This window comes from Eschrichtius robustus, chromosome 7, assembly GCF_028021215.1.
Source record: "Eschrichtius robustus isolate mEscRob2 chromosome 7, mEscRob2.pri, whole genome shotgun sequence".
Classification (NCBI taxonomy): Eukaryota; Metazoa; Chordata; class Mammalia; order Artiodactyla; family Eschrichtiidae; genus Eschrichtius; species Eschrichtius robustus.
The window spans coordinates 73,525,103-73,531,260 of record NC_090830.1 but is presented as its reverse complement, the minus strand read 5'-3'; positions in this window follow the sequence as shown (position 1 = coordinate 73,531,260).

Here is a 6,158-nt window from a genome sequence, read left to right as displayed (position 1 = left end):
CTCCAAATGTGGGATTTACCTTCTCTGGGCTTCATGAAATGAGTATACAGGGTCAAGTGGGGCGTTATGAGGAGAACTGGACTGAGCATGACTTGGCCCCTGTAAACATCCGGATTTGGGTTAGAATTTGAGGTCCTTCCCTTCTAGCATGAGCAATTTATTTAGCTTTTCTAAACCCAATGTCTTCATCTCTAAAATGCTAATACCTATTTTGTAGGGTTGTGATGAGAATTAAATAAGATAGCCAGATGTAAAGTGAGGGGTACATAATAGCTAAAAAATATTAGTTACTTTCCTACTTGAAGCCCCTCTACTTTCCACTTTTCCTGAAATTTCCAGGACTCTGTCATTCCACATCTAGCCTTAAGCAAGGACCCATATAGTACCTGGCAGATCCAGAGCCAAACTTGGCAGGCATCTCTGCCTCTGGACATGGCACTTCTATCCACTTAAGGGACCTCTGTGAGCTTATAGTATATCAGTCCTTAAGCTTAAAGTGGGTTCTGTCTATACCATGCCAATTACTGTTTGAACTTAAGAAACCAACTTACGGTGTTTCTTCCTTTAAAAAAAAAAAGTTCTAATTTTGAAAATGTAGCTCTGGGGTCCCATCTAAAGCCAAAAGTCTTTGTACCTCAAATTAAACCGAGAATCTCTCCTTAAGACTGGTTGCTTCATTTCTGAAAGTGATGATCTCCTTCTTCCTAGAAGCCTTGAAATCATTGAAGTGTTCCTTCAGATTGATGCCCTCTACTGAATCAGTCAGCAAATCCTGTTGTCTTTTCTTCCCTCCTACATTCTTTCCAGTTCCTAACTACATAGGCACCTCACCCTTCCTGGCTGACATACTTGGCCCTGTTTTCTCCCTACTTCATCTATCTTATCTCACAAAATATTTCATAAATTGATTCTCAGCTATGTTGGTAGGATGTAATATATAAGAGAGTCAGTATCCTATCAAAATAGAGAATTACCAGATTTTTTGAAAAAGACATTTGTAAGCTTATGGACATCCTATTATTTCATTCATTCATTTATATATGTTGTGCATCAAAGACACTTCATGGTGTTTATTAAATGCTGTGTGATCACTGTGATTACTAGTGTACTGAAAGGTCAGATGGGGCACACATGGCCGGTAGGATAAATGAGAGACAGAGATTGTGTTCCAAAACAAAATGAACCCTCCTAACTAGAGATATGGCCTTACCAGTAGTTGAAAACTACTTGCATGAAATTCAGGTCATTCTTAGCCCCTAAAGCTGGCAAATTCACATTCAGTTTTTCAAATCTCCCGTTAATCTGGTGTTGACCTTCTTGTAAATATTTTTAGCATTACTGTTCTCTAAATTGAGCTTTTCACATTACAAAGCCACTTTTTTAAAATGAGGAAGCTCTTTTAAGTTCTCATATGGAATGATCTCCAAGTTGCATAGTGCAAACTGTAGAACAGTGTGTACAGTATAGTGCTATTTGTGAAAAAATAAAAGGGAGGTGTGCGGAAAGGAGACCAAATGTATGTATTTGCTTCTATACGTGCAAAATAACTCTGGAAGCACTTAAAGTACATACGTGCCTGCCACGTATTTGTCATACTTTTTTGCCTGTGCCTCCTTCCCTAGAACAAGTCCTCGCTACTCCTTATTCAGTACATTAGACTCTAATGATCAGAGAGCACATTCCCCTATTTTATTTGTTAACTTATTTTTCTCTGTGTGTTTTATTGATTGTCTCCCCCAACTATACCAGGAATTTTGTTGATCTGGTTCACCTCTGTATTGTGAGCTGTCTAGTAGAGAACTGGCACATATATTTATCACATATATTTATTGAATGAAAGAATAAATGAAGAACATAAAGGAAACTTGGCACGTAGGAAAACAATTATTTAATGAAGGGTGATGGAAAGCATGGATGCTTAAAAAAAAAAAAAAAAAGGCAAGGCAAGGAAATTCAGTTTGTAGCCAGCACAGTTCACATGAGAAAGTTAGTGAAACATATAATATGAGATTTCTGGTACCTTGGTTGACAGGATGAACATTGGTGCATTGGGCTGTGAGGTGTCTTCCAACACCAACAACCAAATCTCTGATTCTCCAGACAATAACTGGGTGTTCAACAATTCAACTCATTTTTGACACTAAATACTGGGAGTTGGTGAACACCCCACAGCTCAAGGTCTTAGTCTCACAGGACTGCCCCCACTTCAGATGCCAGTCACAAGTCCTAGACCTCCTGGACTTCTGACCAACTGGCTATGAATTGAGAGTTCCCATGACACCCTCCTGAAGTTCAATAATTTCCTAGAGTGGCTCGCAGAACTCAATAAGACACATCATTTATATTTACAAAGTAAAGGTAACTTTTGTATCCTTACAAAGGATACACATGAACAGCCAGATGAAGAGGTACAAAGGCAAAGTCCACAAAGGTCCTGAGCAAAGGGGCTTCTGTCATGTGGAGCTGGGGTGCCTACCCTCCCAGCACTTCATTGTGTTCACCAGCTTGGAAGCTCTCTGAATCTCCTTGTTCAAGAGTTTTTATAGAACTTAATCTCTAGCACACCCTGCCCCTCACTCTGGAGGTCAGCAGTAGAGTTGTAAAGTTCCCATCCTCTAATCACTTGGTCTTTCTGGTGACCTGCCCATCTCAAAGCTATCTTGGGGGTCCCACCCTAAGGCCTACCTTAAGCTACCTCATTAGCATAAACTCAGGAGTGCTGGAAGGGCCTTCTTATAAATAATAAATGATGCTCCTATCACTCAGGAAACTACAAGGGTGTTAGGAGTTCTGTGTTTGGAACAGGGGACAAAAACAAAATATTTTGTATTATACCAAAGACTGTCATAGACGTCAGACACTAGTCACTAAGATTTTTAACTTGTTTTCTAGTCCTCAGCTTTCTCTTTTTTGTTGTTGTTTTGTTTTTTATTTTAATTTTTTGGCCAAGCCACACAGCTTATGGGATCTCACTTCCCCAGCCAGGGATTGAACCCAGGCCACGGCAGTGAAAGCCCAGAATCCTAACCACTAGGCCACCAGGGAACTCCCCTAGTCCTCAGCTTTCTAAGCAGACTTCAACGGTAATTTGGTTTCCCATATAGAATTTTCCACTTGGGAGAAAATGTTCAAAGAGCCAACATTAATATTCTGGCTGACTTCACAATTCTATTTAAATAAACAAATAAATTGGCCTTATACCCTTGATATAAGTCTCACATGACTACAATTAGTAGGGGAGTTAGTATCAACTCTTTTTGTACTAAAAAAAATGATATTGGCAGAATGATTACTATTGTGAAAAAATACAAATACAGATTCCTACCTTACACTAGATACAAAAATAAATTCCAGGTAGACCGAAGATCTAAAGGAAAAAATACAATAAAAATATTATAAGACATTTTAGAATATTATATAACTTTGCATCAAGAAAAACCTTTTTAACTGAGACAGGAAACATTTAAAATAGATATATTTTACTATATAAAAATTGTAAATATGTTCAAATCTATTTATAGACAGGAATATGCAAGTAAAACAATGAGGTTCCATTTTTCACTCCTCAAACACACAAAAACAAAACAAATTTTATTTTTACCATCTATTGCTTACCAGGATATGGGGAAACTGATACTATAATACATTACTGTCATAGTGTTGGAAAGTAATCTGGAAATATTTATTAAAATTATAAATACCATACATATACATTTCAATTCAAAGTCTCATTTAGCTTAAAGAAATAAAAGTGTGAATATGTAAGGCTATGAACACAAGAATGTTTATATGGCATTAATGTTGTTGGGAAAAAAGTCCAGAAACAATCCCAATGTCTTCAACAGAAAACCTGTTGATCAAATTATGATTTATACATACTATGGCATATTATGCAACCATTAAAAAGATCTATAACTGTTGTTCTTGAGGACTGTTTATATGATACACTGGGAGTGACAAAAGTAAGTTGCACAAAAATGTGTATATTATGATCCTTTTTTATTATTTAATAAATATACCTTTTTATTATTTAAAAACCCCTATATACCTATATAGAAACCTATATACAAATATGGCTGTAGAGGCTTGGAAGAAGTATGGAAAGTTACATATCAAAATGCTAACGTTTTAACATCCATGATTAAGGAGGTGGGAATTATTGGCAGGGTTGAAGACACCTCAATAAATGTTTCTTGCCAAAATATGTATTAAAATGAACACTTAAAAAATATGATTTAAAAGCAAAAGAGTAATCATTTTTTGAAACTACAACGTGAGGGCTAGGCTCTGGGTTCTGGTGGCCTCAAAAAGCCCTTCCCACCCTGTGAGGCCTGAGCCATTGGCTGACTTTCCTGTCTTACATTGCTTCTTTTTAAATTTCCTACGTATAACCACAAGTTTAGCAGATGTTATTCTTTCACAGCTTCACGTGTTTTTTTGTCTTTTTGATTAGGTTATAAGTATTATACTTCCCTACAGAATTTAGTATTCTGTACCTTATCAGACACCATTTGGGAAGCTGTGTGGGACTCCCAAACCAAATCAAACAGACAGTTTGGTAACGTAGCCTGCCTTCCACCAGCAACATAAAGATCGAGACCAGTGGTTCTCAACTGGAGTGATTTCGACCCCCTTTCCTCCAGGGGATATTTGGCAATCTGGAGCCATTTTTGGTTGTCACAGCTCAGAGGGAGGATGTACTACTGACATTCAGCAGATAGAGGCCAGTGATACTGTTAAACATTCTACAGTGCAGAGGACAACCCCTCACAACAAAGAATTACCCAGCCAAAATGTCAAGTGCACAGTTGAGAAACTCTGGCCTACAGTCATGTGGCTATACACAAGGAAGCCTGGGAAACTGTATCATTCAGGGTGACAGAATGGAACTGAGGGCAAACAGACAATGATCAGCATTGAAATATAGTCTAAGAGGAGATAAACATGGCAGAGTAGGAGGACTTGGAGTTCACCTCCCCCTGCAAATACAACAAAAATACGTATAGGGACTTCCCTGATGGTCCAGTGCATGAGACTCCATGCTCCAAATGCAGGGGGCCCGGGTTTGATCCCTGGTTCAATCGCTGGTTCCCTGGGGGGAACTGGATCCTGCATGCATGCCGCAACTGAGTCCGCATGCCACAACTAAGAAGTCCTCATGCTGCAACTAAAGATCCCGCATGCTACAACAAAGATCCCACGTGCAGCAACTAAGACCTGGCACAGCCAAAATAAATAAATAAATAAATATTTTTAAAAAATCTGCATGTGGAGCAATTCTCACTAAAAACAAACTGGAGACAGACAGAAAGACTCCTGTAAAACCAAGGCTGTAAGGAAGATCCACATGGAATTGGAGAGGAGGGAAAAAGAAGCAGTCAGGTTGGGACCTGCATGCCTGGGAAGGGACATGGAAGAGGAGGGGGATTATATATACTCAGAGATCCTCCCTAGGGAGTGAGCAGTTCAAACCAAATAACTGGGCGCCCCACCCTGGGGTACGACACTGGAAGGATGAGTCCCCTTAGCTGGTTAGCAAACCAGTGGGACTATAGCAGGGCTGTAAGAAACCTAGACTCTGCTTGTGAACAGTGTGCACACACTTGTTTACGCCTGAAACAAGGCAGAGGAAACAGAATGGAACTGCCTGGGACACTGGCCTGTTTCCTGCGACCGACAGTGCATGACCCAGGCTGAGTCGAGCTACAGCTCCAGCCCCACTAGTTCCATGATGCAGCTCCACTTTAGGACAAGGACTGTCACAGGCAAGGAGAGTATGCAGTGGTAGGGGACAGAGCTGACTCAGGCCCAAGCAGCAACTGAGCCAGGTGAGGGCAGACATTGCTGGCACTTGGGGTGGCAGCAGTTGGGGAGTGGTCTGGAACTCTGGTGCCAGGACCACTCTAGCTCATGCCACAACCCAAACCAAGCACCTGCTCAGTCCCTCTTGCTCCAGCACTGCTCCCCTCTGGGGTGAGGGTACCAATGCTGGGAGAGAGCACACATTTCGAGGGGAAAAAACAAACATGGACCCTACCCTCAGGGCTTTTGCTCCGGCAACTTGAGACCTGCCCCCACCCCCAGTAGACTGGTGCTGGCCACTGAGCAGAGGAGGAGCCCCAGCTCACACCTTGCCCTGGCTCTAGCCCCTCCATCTC